The 20,472-nt window shown below is 35.1% G+C and overlaps 1 protein-coding gene across 1 annotated transcript in view; it reads right to left on the bottom strand.

The window, feature by feature from the left end:
- The window catches only part of MDGA2 (MAM domain containing glycosylphosphatidylinositol anchor 2), a 1,032,651-nt gene that overhangs the window by 206,556 nt on the left and 805,623 nt on the right, over nucleotides 1-20,472 (bottom strand). The gene's annotated exons all lie outside the window — the stretch shown is intronic.

Raw genomic sequence — 20,472 nt, 5'->3', positions numbered from 1 at the left:
TCTAAGCTACAAGGATAAAAACAAATTCAAAGTGAACAGTTGGAAAACAATTTACAAGCAAATAATATCCAAAGAAAAGCAGGTGTAGCCATCCTCATATCTAACTATGCTGACTACAAGATAGTAAAACTAATCAGAGACAAAGATGGTCATTTCATAATGATAAAGGAGACACTGAGTCAAGAAGACATAATACTTCTTAGTATTTATGCACTGAACCAAGAGCACCAAAGTACATAAGACATCTATTAATTGATCTAAAAACAAAAATCGATAAAAATACAATCATATTTGGAGACCTCAATATACTGCTGATGGCTCTAGATCGTTCATCCAAACAGAAAATCAATAAAGCAATATTGGCCTTAAATGAAACACTAGAACAATTGGATACAATAAACATCTACAAGACATTTTATCCCAAAATGTCAGCATATATATTATTCTCCAGTGTACATGGAACATTCTCAAGAATTAATCTGATGTTGGGCCACAAAACTAACATCAACAAATTCAGAAAGTTATACCAAGCATATTCTCTAACCATAAAGCTTTGAAACTAAATTTCAACTGTTTAATTTCCACAACAATCTGGAAATTAAACAACAGACTTCTAAAAAATGAGTTGGTCAAAGATCAAAAGATATATACAGACTAATGAAAATGACAATACGACATATCAGAATCTCTGGGATGCAGCAAAAGCAGTAATAAGAGGGAAGTTCATATCACTACAGGCTTATATGAACAAACAAGAGAGAGCCCAAGTAAACAACATCACTTCTTAAAAAGAAGAACAAAGGCAACCCAAAGCGAGCAGAAGAAAGGAAATAATAAAAAATTAGAGCAGAAATAAATGAAATAGAGAACAGAAAAACCATAGAAAAAATCAATAAAACAAGGAACTCATTCTTTGACAAGACCAAGAAAATTGACAAACCCTTGGCAAGACTCACTAAGGAAAAAAGAGAAAGGACTCATATAAACAAAATTCAAAATTAAAGAGAAGAAATTACCACAGATATCATAGATTTACAAAGAATTATCATAGAATACTATGAAAAACTATATGCCACCAAATTTAACAATTTAGAAGAAATGGATAAATTCCTAGAACAATACAATCTTCCTAGACTGAGTCATGAAGAAGTAGGTAGCCTAAACAGACTCATAAGCAGGGAGGAAACAGGAACAACTATCAAAAACCTCCCAAAAAATAAATTCCAGGGCCAGACAGCTATACTAGTGAATTCTATCAAACATTCAAAAAAGATTTGGTTCCTATTCTACTCACAATCTTCCAAAAAATTGAAGAAGGAGAAATACTTCCAAACACATTTTATGAGGCCAACATAACCCTCATACCAAAACCTGGCAAAGACAACACAAAAAAAGAAAACTACAGACCTAATGAATAAAGATGCTAAAATCTTAAACAAAATACTAGCAAACTGAATACAACAACACACTGAAAAAATATTTCATCTTGATCAAGTGGGATTCATTTCTGAATCACAAGGATGGTTCAACATACATAAAACAATTAATGTAATACACCATATCAACAAAACAAAGAACAAAACCACATGATTCTATCAATAGTAGCAGAAAAGGCATTCAATAAAATACATCATTTTATGTTTAAAACACTCAACAAAATGGGTATAGAAGGAAAATACTGCAACATAATAAAGGTCATTTATGACAAACCATCAGCTAACATCATATTAAAAGGCAAAAAACTGAAAACTTTTTCTCTAAAATCAGGAACAAGAAAATGCTCCCCACTCTCTCCACTCTTATTCAATGTAGTGCTGGAAGTTCTAGCTAGAGCCATCACACAAGAGAAAAAAAATAAAATGCATTCATATTAGGAAAGAAGAAATAAAGGTTTCACTTTTTGCAGATGATATGATCCTGTACAAAGAAAACCTCAAAGACTCCACAAAAAAGACTATTAGAAACAATTAACAAATACAGTAAGGTCACAGGATACAAAATTAATATACAGAAGTCTATTGCCTTCTTATAAGCCAACAATGAAACTTTCAAAAATGAACTAAAAAAAATAATAAACCCTTATATGTTTGCAACAACAACACAAAAATACCTAGGAATAAACATAACAGAGAATGTAAAGTATCTATATAATGAAAACTACAAAGCATTGTTAAGGGAAATAAAAAAAGATACAATGAAATGGAAAAATATTCCTTGTTCTTGGATAGAAAGAATAAATATAGTTAAAATGAATTTATTACCCAAAGCAATATACAGATTTAATGCAACTCCCATCAAAATTCCAATGTCATTTTTCAAAGAAATCAAACAAGAAATCATCAGGTTTATATGGAACTATAAAAAACTCCAAATAGACTTACCGGGTGATTACGTAGTGGATAGAGCACCGAACTGGGATTTGGAGGACCCAGGTTTGAGACCCCAAGGTTGCCAGCTTGAGTGAAGGATCATCTGGTTTGAACAAAGCTCACCAGTTTGGACCCAAGATCACTGGCTCGAGAAAGGGGTTACTTGGTCTGCTGCAGCCCCACGGTCAAGGCACATATGAGAAAGCAATCAATGAACAACTAAGGTGTTGCAACAAAAAACTAATGATTGATGCTTCTCATCTCTCTCCATTCCTGTCTGTCTGTCCCTATCTATCCCTCTCTCTGACTCTCTCTCTGTCACTGAAAAAAAAAAAAAACAAAACCCGAATAGCCAAAGTAATTCTAAGGAAAAAGATCGAAGCTGGGGGCATTACAATACCTGACTTCAAATTATATTATAGAGCCATGATAAACAAAACAGCATGGTATTAGCAGAAAAACAGACACTCAGACCAATGGAACAGAATAGAAAGCCCAGAAATAAAACCACATATATATGATCAAATCATCATTGATAAAGGAGCCAAAAACACACAATGGAGAAAAAAAAGCCTCTTCACAAATGGTGCTGGGAAAACTGGAAAGCCACTTACAAAAGAATGAAACACAACTACAGTTTGTCTCCTTGTACAAAAATTAATTCAAAATGGATCAAAGACCTATATATAAGATTTGAAACAATAAATTACTTAGAAGAACACATAGGTACTAAACTCATGGACCTTGGCCATAAAGAACATTTTATGAATTTGACTCCAATGGCAAGGGAAGTGAAGGCAAAGATAAGTGAATGGTACCACATCAGACTAAGAAGCTTTTGAGCAACAAAAGAAACTGACAAGAATACAATCAGACAGTCAACTAAATGGGAGATGATATTTCAAACAATAGCATAGATAAGGGCCTAATATCCAAAATATACAAAGAACTCACAAAACTCATCAACAAACAAGCAAACAAGCCAATAAAAAAAAAAAGGAAGAGGACATGAACAGACACTTCTCCAAAGAAGAAATACAAATGGCCAACAGATATATGAAAAGATGCTCATCTTCACTAGCTATTAGAGAAATGAAAATCAAAATTACAATGAGATACCACCTCATACCTGTTAGATTAGCTATTATCAACAAGACAGGTAATAACAAGTGTTGGAGAGGCTGTGGAGAAAAAGGAACCCTCATTCACTGCTGGTGGGAATGTAAAGTAATACAACCATTATGGAAGAAAGTATGGTGGTTCCTCAAAAAATTAAGAATCGAACTACCATATGACCCAGCAATCGCTCTAATGAGTATATACTCCCAAAATTCAAAATCATTGGTACATAAAGACACATGTAGCATTGTTCATTGCAGCGTTGTTCACAGGGGCCAAGACATGGAAACAACCAAAAAGCTCCTCAATAGATGATTGGATAAAGAATATGTGATACATATATGCTATAGAATACTACTCAGCCATAAGAAATGATGAAATAGTATTATTTACAACAACATGGATGGACCTTGATAACATTATACTGAGTAAAATAAGTAAATCAGAAAAAACTAACCTGTGATTCCATACATAAGTGGGACACAAAATTGAGACTCATGGACAGAGATAAGAGTGCAGTGGTTACCAGGGGGAGGGGAAAGGAGGAGAAGAAGTGGGTGAGGGAGGGGTGAGGCATAAAGAAAACCAAATAAAAGGTGACGGAAGACAATTTGACTTTGGGTGATGGGTATACAACATAATCAAATGTCAAAATGATCTGGAGATGTTTTCACTGAATCTATGTACTCTAGTTGATCAATGTCACCCCGTTAAAATTAATTGTCTAAATAAAATTTTTAAAAAAGTTTTTGTCTGCTTCTACTTTACATTATAATCTTAGAATACAAACTACATTATTTTTATTTAAGTTTATTTTACTCTAGCACAGAAATTGGTACATTATTAGTAAATATTTAACTGAATTAAAGTTTTCCCATATGAATAATTATTAAAGAGAAAACAAAACAAAATTTCATTACTTTTGAAAAGAATAAAGCATTTAGCAATAAATTAAATATGACTAAGCCAAGAATCAAAACAATGTCAATGTTTTGAGTTCGTAATGTAGAAAAAACTGTCATTATTTTGACCAAATTAGAAGAAATATGAAAGTGGACAATCATGCAGAAACAGAGAAAAAAAAATTCCACAGCATGTAGATGTCCTTTTGTGATTTGGCTCTATGTTTTAAGTCAGTTCATTTTTATGTTTTATTGTTCTCTTAACAATGTACAAAGGGTTTGAAACAATCAGAATTTTTCTCGAAAAAATAAAGTCAGATTATTTTTTTCCTGATAATGACATTAAATACTTTAGAAGACAAGCATCATATAAAAACTGAATTTATATTGGATTACTATAGTTAAAAAGAAGATAGTTTGTATTTCTATTTATATTAGTACATTCAGATGAAGGAAAAATATTTATTTAAATTTTAAGGACAGATGGATTCTAACTTTTTTAGCCCCTGTCCCCACTCAGTATTAAGGCTGAAAATGTAATGCATGGCCTAACATTCTGAGATTAAGTGTCAACAAAGAGAATGCATATGAAAAGTATCAAATATATATATATATTTTATTTATGGAAATCTCTCTTACCATGATATGAATAAACACATTAGTGTTAAGTAATTCTGCAGCTGAACAAATTAAAATATAAAATATTAAATTATTAGAGCCTAGATTTCCAGGTGTGAGGTCAGCTATAATTTTTAAGACCACTGGTCATCAATGTCAAAATCCAAGAATTATGGTCAACCTACAACTTGGGAACAAATGTATTCCATAGCATGAGATGGCCTGTGTTAATCTTCAGGAGTGTGAAGAAAAAAGATCAAGAATTTCTCATGTAGAGTTCTAGAGAAAACCAGTCTGACCTTTTAAAACAGACAAGTGACAAGGTATGTTCCATCTTCAGACAAGGAGCAACTGCGCCAAATTATAATCACCTAAATTTAAGTATGTGTATGTGTATGTGTAGCTATATAAAGAGAGAAAAAGGGAAAGAAAGGGAAAAGAGAAAGAGAATGAAAGAAAGAGACATTCTGAAGGTAAGAGTCTTTGAAAGCTGCCCTAAAATGATTATCATGTTTTTCAAGGCTATTGCAGGTAACTTAACATACCTACTGTAAGATTGTCATGTGATTTAATAAATGTTACTTTGGAAATTGCCCAAGGTCAAAACTGTCATTTTAATTTGAATATTTCTCATCTCTAAACAAATTACTACTATGTACTATGCTAAAAAAATTATTTTTTCTTACCCAAATAAACTGATATATTTAAAATACTGGAAGCAGAACATTTTAACAGATTGTTTTGAGGAAAAAGCAACTCAGAAACATTTCAAAAAAGGCACTTCCTAAAGAAAATAAGAAATCTAATTTTTAAATTAGCCATGTGAGATAAAATGGCTTTTGAGAGAGAAGTACTAATTTCCAAGTTGCCGTGCTTTTCTGTTGCTTTGTAAAATTTATCTTCTTTACAGATAAGAAGCAAAGGATATCTACAAAAAAACAGATATATAAAAAATAATTTGTTTTACCAAGTATTTTGATATTTTTATCAAGAAAGGACCAGACAGCAATATTCTTTATAAGACAGCTGATTTATACTCTTAAAAAATAACTAATTGCAAAATAACACATATTTGTATGCATGATATTTGAACTAGTATACCTGAAGTTAATTATAGACCAAACAAAGGCAAATCTTCAGGTAAAACTCACAAGATAACACCTTTAATAAACATTTAAAGTCTAAATCAATTACACAGTGAGTTGACATTATCTATACTAACAGTGCCTTTTCCATTAAATTAAAAATGTATTGTGCTTTTCCTACATGTAACTATGTACAAACTATTTATAACACATATAGACATCGATAACAAATGTATGTGCTTTTTGTCTTCAAGTTATCTTTTATTTTTTTCCTCTTGTCTTTTACTTAGAAGAGACATTGAGTTATTTTAACTCTGAAAACCTATTTCAATATAATGTTGTCATCCATGCATCTACTCTTTAACTGAAGAAAACAGTTGCTAAGTGATTTCTGAAATGGTTTTGGAATATGTGTATTCTCTGGTATGTGCATTAACTATAAACCACGCACTTTTATTGGTAAAAAATTTCAAATTTGAAGATTACTTGGAGAAATCATCTTACTAAAGTCCTCATTTGCATGAGGAAATTGGCAGTAGAGACAGGGACAAGTCACACGATTAAAAATGGCATTGCTAGAATGAGAACCCACTGCCAGAATTAAGATCTAGCCTATGACTTATAGTTCCTTATTTCTCTCCTGCTCCAGAGTGCATCCATATTTGTAGTTATGGTAAAAACTGTGTGTTAAAATTATATCGATGTTAACAAAATTACAGGTAATAATAACATGACTACTCTTATGAGAAAAATATATATATAATTTAGGAGTAGAAGATTGAAATTGTTAAAAGTCTAGAAAAAAGGTGCAGATTTAGAGGATAAAAAGATTAGATACAGGTGGAGGTTTCAGAAGATACCATGAGAGAAATAGCATTTGACTGTTGTCTTAAAGAGTTGATACATAAAGGTAACTTGAAGCATATTCATGACAAATGAAATTACAAAAAGCACCAGAGTCAAAAGTGCACAGGATAATGTACTGTTCACCTTGATCAGAATATGGAATGTGATCAAGAAAAAGTTGGTTCTAGTGTGACAATTCAGGAGACTGAACTTGGAATCACAGGTAATGATTAACCATAGAGGTTTCTGAGTAGAGAGGGAGCCGTCAATGCTTACATTCATGCCTTTGCTATAGGGAATGGTTACCCAGCCAAGGTCATGTCTTAAAGAGGCAAAAGACAATGGTTTTTTGTTTGTTTTTTTCAGGAGGACTTATAAATAATGAAATCTACTAATATAGAGCAAACATAGAGAACAGAGAAACCTACTACATTTTGTTGCTCTTAACAGACAAGAATTTTCTGTCACTTGCTACTGAAAGTGTTCCTACTCATAATGGATGTTCATCTGATAGCATGATTCTGAGGAAGAGGTGAAGATCAGAAATGGGAACAAATAATAGGAATATCTTGTAGGAGATAAAAGGGCCTTTCTTGAAAACAAGAGTGAAACTAGAGAGGCAGGAAAGGTTTCTGGGAAGGTTCTAGAACTAATAGCTAACAATTAGGAAGTAGTAAATATGAGTCAAATACTGGACTAATCACTTTTCAGATATCATATAATTTAATCTTCAGAAAAATCTATGATAGAATGGATGAAAGTAAATCTCCTCATGACAGATATAAAAAATAAATATATGAAAAATTGTAGCCCTGGCTGGTTGGCTCAGTGGTAGAGCATGACCTGGTGTGTGGATGTCCCAGGTTCAATTCTCGGTTAGGGCACACGGGAGAAGCAACCATCTGCTTCTCTACCCTTCTAATACCCCTTCACTTCTCTCTTTCTCTTTCTCTTCCCCTCTCATAGCCATAGCTCGATTGGTTCAGGTTTATAGGCCCTGGTGCTGAGGATGGCTAGTGGAGCCTCCACTTCAGGTGCTAAAAATAGCTCAGTTGAGAGCATGGCTCTAGATGGGCAGAGCATCAGCTCCAGAGGAGAGTTGCTGGTGGATCCTTCTTGGGGCGCATGAGGGAGTTTGTCTCTCTGTTTACCCTCCTCTCACTTGGAAAAGGGAAAAAAAAAAGAAAGAAAAATTGTGGTTAAAGTGCCTGACCAGGTGGTGGCACAGTGGATAGAGTAACAACCTGAGATGCTGAGGACTCAGGTTCAAAATACCAATGTTGCTGGGACAGAGAGTGGGATCATAGAATGGTTGCAGGCTTGAGTCCAAAGGTCACTGACTTGAAGTCCAAGGTTGCTGGTTTGAGCCCAAGGTTGCCATCTTGAGAAAGGAATCACTGGCTCAGCTGGAGTCCCTCAGTCAAGCCACGTATGAGAAGCAATCAATGAACAACTAAAGTACCGTAAATATGAGTTGATGCTTCTAATTTCTCACTTAACCACAATCCCGATGAGTTTTCACAGCCGGAAGTTATGGGGACTTCTCATGCTTTCACTGGAACCCTACGCTGGGGAGCCTGGTGTGGGCCTGGACACCTTGCCCCAGAGAGGGAGTCACTGCAGCAGAGATATCCCTCCCAATTTTTATCCGCCACACATAGGTGTAGTACCATACCCTTCTCCATCTCTGCCTCTCATCCAGTCTTTATGTATATCTTCTTTATATCCTTAGTTGTAGGACTTCTGTTTATATAGATTGAGGCAGTTTTGAATGACGGTTGTTCTGTAATTTAGATGTAATTCTGATGTGTTTGTGGGAGGACATGAGTACTGCATTTACCTATGCTGCCATCTTGACAGTAAACCAGTTTTTACTTTTCTCCAGTATGCTAATTATAAATGCATTTGGGGGAGGAGAGAATATAAAATGGTTACTCTCATGTTGGTAAAAGCGAGAAAGAAAATCTTTTTAGGTGTGACAGGGAACTCAAAAGAAGAAAATATAATATGAATAAATAATTAAGAAAAATTACTCTAAGTTTAATTTTAGTTACATTAGATTTTAGATTTTATCAGGAAACTAAGTGGGAATTTCACAGAGCCAGTAAATTTCTCATAAATAAGTGCAAGGAAGATCTGCAAAGCAATGATAGTTTTAAGTCACTATATTGGCAAGCTCTGAAAGTGTGGAGTAAGAGAACAGGGCCAGAATATGGTTGGGAGAATGGAAGAATAAATAGCAGTAAAGACACGATTGCAAGATAAAAACAGAACTAGTATGTAAGGAATTGTAAATAAAAGAGAAGAAAAATACATTAAGAAAAAATATTGTTTACTGAATAAACATGTCCATTGCATCAGCCAACATTGAGATAGGTGGATAGATTAGATAGATCATAAATAGATAGATAGATGATAGACAGATGATAGATGATAGATAAATAGATAGATAGATAGATAGATAGATAATAGACAGATAGATGATAGATAGATAGATAAATAGATGATAGATAGATAGATAGATAGATAGATAGATAGATAATAGACAGATAGATGATAGATAGATAGATAGATAGATAGATAGATAGATAGATAGATAGATAGATAGACAGATAGATACGCATGGTACTCATTTATACCTTGACAAGGAAAGAAAATCAACTAAGATTTTAGACAACTTTCCCGTATTAAATTACTTCTGAATTGACAAGAATGTAAATAAATGATTGGAAGCCATAGCTTTGAGCTTAGTGTAATGATTCTGTAACTTCAGAGATTATGGAGGTTATACCTATATGTTTGTTACAAGAGACATTAGCTCCTGTGTGGCAGAGGGTTCTGTCAGAGTTCCAATCTCCAAATTATGTAGATCTTGTTTCCATATACATAAGCCATCATCTAAGCAGTGGTAATTTTGCCCATCAGGAAACATCTGGCAGTGTCTGGAGACATTTTTTACTGTCATGACATGCTACTAGATTCTCAAGATTAAAGACAAAGGATGCCTCTAAATATCTTAAAATTATCAGATGGTCCTCTCTTACACACACACACACACACACACACACACACACCAAATAATTACATTTGGGGCAGAATAATTGTTTTGTTGGGAGTCTGCCTTCTGCATCTGGTACATTTTGCAGCATCCCTGGTCTCTATGCATTGGTTGCCAGTAGTATCCCTCCTCTTCCCATCATGACAATCAAAAATGTTTTCAGAATTTTCAAATGTCCCTAGGAGTGGAGGTTGGGAGGCATGCTGTCAAGCAGTAGCTTCTGTCTTATATGTGTAAATGAATTTGATGCCATATATGCCCATTGTAATCTCATAAATTTAAATACAGTTAAAATTTAAGACACTCCAGTAAGTTACAGAGTAGTTTGCTGCTAGGTTAAAATTCATTAACACACTATAATATAACAAACCCAAAATAACATAATATAAGCAAAAACAAAAATTCGGTAGCTGGTATTAAATACAAAATATGATATTGGACCAAAAGCTGAAAATTAGTAAAGATAAAATTGCTAACAATAAACAAGAACTCTGTCTGAGTCATGCTTGCAAGTAAATTAGTCACACTGGTAAATGTGCATCCTCAGCTGGAGAGATAAAAAGCCAAGTCTTTTTTCACCAACAATAGTAGTCTTTGATTTCTCACTTCTTAGTTGGTTTTACCATGTACTTACAGAAGTGCCTTTATGACATTCAATTCTTACATTGTTATCTAACTTTTTTTTTTTTTGACAGGGATAGCGAGAGCCAGAGAGAGGGACAGATAGGGACAGACAGACAGGAAGGAAGAAAGATGAGAAGCATCAATTCTTTGTTACCGCATCTTAGCTGTTTGTTGATTGCTTGTTCATTGATTTCTTTCTCATATGTGCCTTGACGGGAGTGGGGAGTGGGGAGAGGTGGGGGCTACAGCAGAGCAAGTGAACCCTTGTTTAAGTCAGTGATCTTGGGCTCAAGCCAGGGACCTTGGGCTTCAAGCCAGTGACATTTGGGCTCAAGCCAAAGACCATGAGGTCATGTCTATGATCCCACGCTCAAGCCAGCGACCCTGCACTCAAGCTGGTGAGCCTGTGCTCAAGCCGGATGATCCTGCGCTCAAGCTGCAATCTTGGGGTTTCGAACCTAAGTCCTCTGTGTCCCAGTCCGATGCTCTATCTACTGCGCTACCACCTTGTCAGGCCAGTGTTATCTAACTTCTGAAGGGCCAGTGCATTTTGTTCCCAGAGATCAAATTATATTTTCCTCTGCACTAAGCATTTTATTGGTGATATGTTTAAAATAAGTTGATAAATCACAGGCATGTTTGTGGGATACATTATTGCAAACCTGTGTGGTTTATTTTAATGGTTTAATATTGTCACTTTTTATTTTCATAGAAGAAAAGCACAGTATTCAGAATGGAAATGCTTTAATTCCATATTTGAAAAGAATGCATTTATTTCTAGATGAGCAATAAATCTCTTTTTTCTATTTATTAAATTTATTTTTATAATTTTATTATTTTTATGTTTCTATCCATGTATGTTCACCTCTCTCAGAGAATATTTTTTCATAAAGTAAGAAAGGAAGGAATGGAGAAAAAAACCTTTAAAAAAGTGGCTTCTTAAATTTTCTCCATTCAAAATACCTTTAACTTAATGACATATCTAAAGGTTTTCAAGGGGGGAGCATCTTTTAAAAATTGCAGAAATGCTAAAATTATCTGCTCCGATTTATTTCTGTACAACAGCAGTGGGCAGAAACACTTAGATAACCACATCAATAAACACAAGAGTGCCTGAGTTCAGTTGTGAATTGCTTAATCATCCTGTTAAAACTGGCTCGCCCTATCTCTCTTTCTTTGCATAGATTCTAATAATAAAACTTTTAATTAGTAAGTTTTTTTCCTAAGCATTAAACTATGGTTGTGTGTGTGTGTGTGTGTGTGTGTGTGTGTATATATATATTCAATATATCATGACAATAACAGCGATAAAGCAAAAAAGTGCATACATTTTCTTTACATGATCCGTATACTTGATACAGTGATCTTCCCAGGCAATTTGTGCTCAATTGCTCAATAATGATACTGTGTCTGGGCTCTGCTTTGAGAAGGTTTTAGAGAGCAAGACTTTCTATTTTCTTTGACATTCCCTCAGATGGTTATCTACCCTGCTATCCTCTCTGAAGAATGAGAAATCAGAGAGCAAGGAGATTGCCCAGGAGGGCAGGAGCAGTTTAGCTAAACTCATCCTAAAAATTGTTTACAAAATAGCATCTACTTGGGAAGTTTAATTTTAAAATATTCAGAAGTAATATAAAAATAAAATCTTTAAACAAATCTGTTTTCAAATGGCCCCATTACACTTGCTCATTAAATCTGCTGGGAAATAAGTTTATTTATATGACATAGTCACTTCAAATAAAAATTTTAGAGTTTATTTTATAAAGTTTAAATTGTACATCATCTTATAAGAATATGGTTTACTTTTTTTTAAATAAGATCTTAACTACCTGGGGGGAAAAAAAGGTCATATGGGAGACAATAACATAAATATTAATATATTCAAAATATTAACACTGCCTCAAGGTTCAGTTGATGAATGGTTCTAATAACTTTTGTAACCAACAAAAGAATGAATAGGGTCATTTAATTTAGATACATAAACACTGAGTAATAAACACTGAGTTCTATTTAATAATCATTAATGTTAAAATATGAACTATGAATGTTTAAGATACTACTTTGTTTAGTAAACCTAAAAGCTCTTATCAACCTACATTCCAGTCAGGGATGTTTCAGAGTTTTGCAGTGAGAAAATAAAATTAAGAATTTCTTACCAAATAGAGTTTTAACTTTAAGCTTTTGCTCAATACAGAGACCCTGAAAATGTGTCAGTTAATTGAGAACCTATCAATATGACAAGAAAGGTAAGAGTAGCATTGGCTCATTAAGAGATTAAATTATAGTAAGAATGGATCAACAAACTTAAGGAGGAAAAACAATAAAATAAGGTATAGGAACAATAATTTGCAAGTAAGAAAATAAATTGTTTACATTAAAATATTGATATAACAGACCTTATATTTAAAATGATAATCATAATCATTTCCATTTTGTGCTACATGGTAAACAAAGTTCTAGTCACTTTGTAAATTTATTTTAAATAAATAATACTTTATTATTATTATTATTATTATTATTATTATTAAGTGAAAGGTGAGGAGGTAGAGACAGACCCCTACAAGCACCCCAATGGGGATCTACCTGGCAAGTCCCCTACCAGGTGATGCTATACTTGTCAAGGCCTCTGCTCTGTTGCTCGGCAACCAAGCTATTTTAGTGCCTGAGGTGAGGCCATGGAGCTATCCTCAACCCTGGAGGCCAGCTTTTGCTTGAAGCATTGAAGCCATAGCTGCAGGAGGGGAAGAGTATGAGGAGGGAGGTGAAGAAGATGGGCGGTTCTCCTGTGTTCTTTGACTAGGAATCAAACCACATGCTGGGACTTTCGCATGCTGACCAGCACTCTACCACTGAGCCAACTGGCCAGGGCCAAATATTAGTTGAAAAAGTGGGAAACATTTTTCTTTTGGAAACAGAAAAACTATAGCTCAGATGGAAATATTAAAATATTTCCAAAGAACATATAAATAGTGTTTACATAAATTAGATAAAGGGGTCATTAAACTGAGGTGCCTTTAATACTGTGGTGAGGTACTTAAGCAAACCAAAATCTTGACCTGTAAATACCTCAAGGTTATGAAACTGAAACCTAGTACAACCAACCACAAATAGCCAGTAAGGCTTTAAAACACAGCCAGTTCATAATTGCCTTCCTTTGCTTCTGCCCTTTCTCTATAAAAGTCTCTCCCAGAACTCTAACGTGTACAACACCCCTAACGAGTCACAGTTTGGCAGTCCTGGTTAAGAAGGACTTTTTGCTCAAATAAACTCTTAAAATTTTTAATATGCCTTAGTTAACCTTTTAACAATATAGTAATGAGTGATAAAGTTAGAATTCTCTAGGTCAAACAATAGTCTTTAAATAAATGCTCTCTTCAAAGTTACCACCCTGGTAATGGCAGTGACTATACTCATGATGCAGTCCTTACCTAAAATATATCAAAAATAACCTTGAATTTATCACTTATGTTTCCGATGTCATCTTTTGAATAACCTCAAAGAAAAGGTTTCTACCTTTTTTTTTTTTACAGAGAGAGAGAGACAGATAGGGACGGAGAGAGATGAGAAGCATCAATCATCAGTTTTTCATTGCGACACCTTAGTTGTTCATTGATTGCTTTCTCATATGTGCCTTGACCGTGGGGCTACAACAGACCAAGATGGTGAGCTTTGCTCAAACCAGATGAGCCCGCGCTCAAGTTGGCAACCTCGGAGTCTTGAACCTGGGTCCTCTGCATCTCAGTCTGATGCTCTATCCACTGCACCAGTGCCTGGCCAGGCAAGTTACTACTTTTGAAGATGAATTTAGCTATGGGTGTGAACAAAAATCTCTCACAATCAGGTCATTTTGGTGAAAAATAAGTAAATCCAATTAGATAAAAGCTTGGTGTGAGAAGTGTACAATCAAGAGATGTATTTCTTGGTGGTGTTTATACAAATTCCAGAGGCAACATTACAAGAGTTTTTTGGGGTTTTTTTTGGTATTTTTCCAAAGTGAGAAGCGGGAGGCAGTCAGACAGACTCCTGCATGCGCCTGACCAGGATCCACCTGGCATGCCCCCCAGGGGTCTATACTCTGCCCATCTGAGGGCATTGCTCCATTGTGGCCAGAGTCATTTTAGTGCCCGAGGCGGAGGTCATGGAGCTGTCTTCACCACCAGGGCCAACTTTCTCCTAATGGAGCCTTGGCTGCTGGAGTGGAAGAGAGAAACAGAGAGGAAGAAGAGGGGGAAGGATGGAGAAGCAGATGGGCACTTCTCCTGTGTGCCCTGGTCAGGAATTGAACCTGGGACTTCCACAGGCTGTTTCGACGCTCTATCACTGAGCAAACCTGCCAGGGCCACAAGAGAATTCTGAGGAAGGCAACGATGCATTAACAACCAATGTTTATGAAAGAAGTATATTATCTAACATGTATAGTCAAAACAAAGTTTTACTTTGAGGTTTTAAAATGTGTTGTTCAAAATAAACACCAGTGTCCATAGGAATATCAGAGAGGATCCTTCTCAGTCACTAAGAGACTTTCTAAAGAGGTGAGACTTAGCCATGACTTAAAATATGAAAAGCAGTTGAAGAATGGTTGGGAACAGGAGAATGGCTAAAGAGGCAGAACTGAATGACCCTGATGATGAGGCTTAGAAGAGATGGGCTGGATTACTATGGAGAATAGGAAATACAGCTGTGTAAGTAGGGCCTTCCAGGCTACCAAGCTGAAAGTTATTTATTGTTCTGTAAGTGAAAATTCTTGTCCATTCACTTATAAATCCCTTTATATAATGTTTAATGTCTTTTTTTGTGAATATGACAAATTGCTCTTTTGTTTCTTTAATCAGTAGTTATCATGTCTCTTATGTTAAATTTGAATTAATCTCTATTTTTAGAGCAATTTCACTTTTTAATAACTCAAAAAGAAGTTGTATTTGCTCAATACAGTCATTTTTTAAAAAATATTTTTATTGAATTTATTGAGGTGACCTTAGTGAATAAAAAAGATACAGGTTTCAAGTGCACAATTCTACAATATATCATCTGTATGTTGAATTGTGTGTTCACCATCCCAAGTTAAGTCTCTCTCCCATCTACCCACCAACCCCCACCCCACAATCCTCCTCCACCGTCTTCAAAATGAGAAGTGCATTTCATTGGAAGAATAACCCCGTAAACAAAGAGGAAAAAAAAATCTATAAGGAAGACTGCAGGTCTTCATGGAACAGAAACAAAAACTAATAGGAAAGATAAGTAATTATCCAAGGGTCCTAATTCTAATTCACAGAACCTCCCCCACCCCCACCCCCATACTGCGCTCCAAGAAACTCCTAAGTGCTTAACTGATCCTATGTCATTTTGCAAACTAAGTGACTAATTTTCCTCCTTGACAGGAGGGGCTTGGAGACTTGGGGAAGTCAGGTTGAGATGTGTTTGTTGGTGGCGTTTAAAAGTCCCCAGTTGACGGAAGGCCTGGTTACACTCGGGGAACAGGTAGGGTCTGGCGCCCATGTGGATGCGCAGGTGAACGTTGAGGCTTCCTCTGTGGCTGAAGCATTTGTGATAGACGTCGCATTCGAAAGGCTTCTCCTCGGAGTGGACCCTCTCATGACTGCGCGGGGTGGAGTCGTGGGTGAACATCTTTGGGCAGAGCCGACAGCGGTACGGGTGAGCGGTACTACTTCTCGCCCATGCGGACACGCTGGTGTCATTTTATATATGTAGACAGCAAGAAAATCACTTAGGAATTTCTCTAACAAGAATAAGCATATATGTTACTGTAAATTCCAATGTTTTTAATAACTTTTCCTTTATAAGGTGTTGGGCAAACATGTGTGTTACAAGTGTGTTGGGCTTGCTTGCCTTGTACTTTGTCTGATTGATGCATGAGCACAGGGCAGCACCATGTGTGTATAGTCTATGTAAGGCTGTGGGTGCTTGCCCTCAGGGCGGCAGTCTGCCAATTGCGGGTTGTCCCCTTGCTTGGGAGGAGCCACTGTTTGCTATTGTTTGTTGGAGAAGGGGTTCCCTCAAACTCCTTTGTTTTGCTAGAGAGTCCAGAGAGTGAGAGAGAGAGAGAGAGAGAGAGAGAGAGAGAGAGAGAGAGAGAGATGCAGTCTTCCCTGCCTGCTTGCTAGTCTGCCATTGCGAGACTCGAATAAACGAAATTGTCCACCATATTTTGGCTCCACAGTTCCTTTACCGTCTCCCCAAATTCAATATAAATCATGGCCATGGCACCCAACCATACATAAGGTCTATGATGTTTGTTTTGATTGAATATTTATTTAGATTGAAACATGCACTCTTCACTAGATTCCTTTTTTCCTTTTTTCTTTGTGACAGAGACAGACAGAGGGACAGATAGAGACAGAATACAGGAAGGGAGAGAGATAAAAAGTATCAATTATTCGTTGTGGCTTCTTAGTTGTTCATTGACTGCTTTCTCATATGCACCTTGATGGGCCCAGGGGGGTGGCGGGGGCTGCAGCAAAGCGAGTGACCTCTTGCTTAAGCCAGTGACTTTGGGCTCAAGCCAGTGACCAAGGGGTCATGTCTATGATCCCACGCTCAAGACAGTGACCCCACACTCAAGCTGGTGAACCCGTGCTCAAGCCAGATGAGCTGGTGCTCAAGCCGGGGACCTCGGGGTTATGAACCTGGTTCCTCCGCGTCCCAGTCTGATGCTCAATCCACTGCGCCACTGCCTGGTCAGGCTCTTTGCTAGATTTCTTAAGAGTAAGCAATAATACCCTAATCTGTGGCTTCCTCTTCTTCACCAAATTTGGTCTGCTTTGCAAACAGGTAAAGAACATATTTTTACCGTTTGTCAATAGCTCTGATTATGGCTGAAAGACTGTTACTTAAATACAATTTTAACACTATCATCAGTCTTTGGTTTTCAGTGTCTATTTTATACCTTATTGTTAAACATCTTATTTTCAATTGTAGGTGCCACAAATGTTCATATAATTATATATATAATGTATATATATAATTATATATAAGGATTATATACATATAATTATATATATAAGGAAGCTTTAATAATGAAAGTGGCATTCAATGCAGTATAAATCTTTTCCAAGTGATTTTCAAAAAAAATATATTTCAAATTGCACTCTTTACTAAAATATTTTACCAGTTCTTTGAGATAAAACCATTTAAAGGACAGCTTTTATTGAAAATAAAATAATTGAGTTTATGAAATTAAATTTATGGTATATACTACTACAAATATATGTATATGTACATAATACAAATATAAATATAAAAAAGCAATAATTTTAGGAGGACAATAGGCATATCTTAGTTTCTTCATTTAGCATTGGATGCATGTATTCATCCAATATCATTTTTATTTAATTAATATTCAAATGTTCAGTACTCTAATGAATAAATTTAAAAATCACTTTACTGCTGTGATATTGTTTAGGAAATTGTAGTTTTGTTCAGGAAGTTCTACACATCCTATCACTTTTAAATGATATTGAAGGAGAGCTAAATATGCCACCCTAAAATTTGCAATTTAAGCATGCAGATTATTTTGAGCTGAAGGCACTCAAGACCCAGCCAACTCAAGAAAAACTTTTACTTCCCCTTACCTACTTAAAAAAATTTAGATGGGGGGCCAGGCTTAGAGAGAGAGCAGTAACAGCAGATAACCCTTGCCTAGCAGGGCAAGCATTTGTTCTTCTCATTCTTATGACTTATTCTCCTTTTGAAGCACCAGGTCCTGATCCCATTCCTTAGCTCAGAATTTCATAGAAGATTCAACTGCCCACTTGCCATTGGGTCTCATATTTTTACAGAGCTTCTGTATACATGAAATTAAAAGTTTGTTTTACTCATGCTAGTCTGCCATATGTAAATTTAATTAGTTCAGCCAGAGAATCTATAAGGGTAGAAGAAGAAATTTCCCTTCCCAGCATTATGAACCAATTAACCTATATATGTGTATTTTCAATGATTCATTCTAATAATTCAAATAAAAAGAGCCAAAAAGTTAATAAAAGAATTGTTATATAGTTTCAAAAACATGTGACTAGAAGTAATTGCTAAAACATTAAAAGTCTGTTATTAAAACTACAGTATACGTTGCAGTCTCATCTAGCAATTTAAAATTAAAATAATTTTAAAACATTTTTTAAAATACTATATCATTTATGGTAACTGGTAATAGCAATAGCTTAAAATATTATAAATCTTCTGCTTTCCAGAAATAAGCAATGTGCTCAAGAATTTAATAATTTAAATTATTTCATTTTGGTGATTAAGTTTTTTCTGAAAAGGATATAGAATAGAATAAAATATCTCTAGGCTTATTTCACTTGCTAAATCATTCACTACAGATTTTAAGAAGAGGCAAATTAATTAGATATAAAAATAATTTTAAAAGTTTTAATAAAACGATTGATTTATAATTTTAATTCTTTAGCAAAGAACAAATTTCACTGGAGATTTTGAACATTCAACTAAATGGACTATTCCATTTTTTTATATAATCTCAATATATATATATACTATGCAAATTTAGACCCTTACAATATAAACTCATCTAAGTATTACATACAATTACTTTTATGTTCCTTTAATCCTTTTGATTAGTTATCGTTTCATGGGATACAAATAAAACTAAACAAGAGCCTGACTGGTGGTGGTACAGTGTCAACCTGGGACCCTGAGGTCCCCGGTTCAAAACCCCAAGGTTACCAGCTTGAATGCAGGCTCTCCAGCTTGAGCGTGGTGTCACTGGCTTGAGTATGGAGTCACCAGCTTGAGTGCAAGATCATCAACATGAATCCAGGGTCGCTCACTTGAGCCTAAAGGTCATTGATTTGAAGCTGAAGATCATTGGCTTGAGCTCAAGGTTGCTGTCTTTGAGCAAGGGGTCATGTCTCGACTTGAGCCTCTCAGTCAAAGAACACATGAGAAAGCAATCAATGAACAACTAAGTGACGTAACTATGAGCTGATGCTTCTTATTTCTCAGCCTTCCTGTTTCTCTCTCCCTCTCTCTCTCTCAAAAAGGTATCTTGGGGATATCATATTTTTGTTTCTTATTTATCATGACTGTTTCTTTTTCCTTCTTTACATTTCAAAGCAGATAAAATTATATGTAAATATAAATGTGTATGTGTGTGTAAAATAACTGTATGAGAATTTGTTAATATAATAAACATTTTAAGAAAGGAGTTCTTAATAAACTGAAGCACAGAGCTTAAGTCCTGAAAAGGTGTTCGGTGTTCTGTACGAATCAATTTTGCATCATTTTCCTTCATACACTCAGACACTTCCAGCTATCAGAGTATATGCAGCAAGTCTTCAAATATTCCAAAACCTAAGTAATAAAAACACGTCATGCAAGAAGTAACAGGTGTGCAAAATGTATATATTCTTACTCTTTTGTTATCATAACTTATGTCACTCAACACATTTACTGTAGAGCTGTAAGTAAAATATATTGCACTGGGAATACAAAGTATATAAAACACAGCTTACTAGCTGCAATAATGTAAGTAATTGAAACTAATTTCTGTGTATGATGTAAATACATAAACATGTATACATGCCTGTATGTATATATGCATGTATATGTGTATGAAATAACATGTTATATTCTACCTGAGTACTTCTTACATGTAGCATGGCTAGCTAAGTGAAGAATGAATACCTTATTATTTTCATATTTTTAAGAAATCACTACAAAAGTTAGAATGTTTTTCCTTTTAAAAATATGATCAAATTTCCTGTATTATTATTTTTGTAGGAATAAATACTAAGTCTCAGGCAAGCATGCTGGCTAGATCGCTAGCAGGGATTATGTACCTGAAAAATGAAAGTTTTATTCACTCAGAAATATTCTGA

Source organism: Saccopteryx leptura, chromosome 6 (genome assembly GCF_036850995.1).
Source record: "Saccopteryx leptura isolate mSacLep1 chromosome 6, mSacLep1_pri_phased_curated, whole genome shotgun sequence".
NCBI classification, from domain to species: Eukaryota; Metazoa; Chordata; class Mammalia; order Chiroptera; family Emballonuridae; genus Saccopteryx; species Saccopteryx leptura.
Note: the sequence above shows the minus strand (reverse complement) of the source record. Positions and strands in the feature narration are given on the sequence as shown.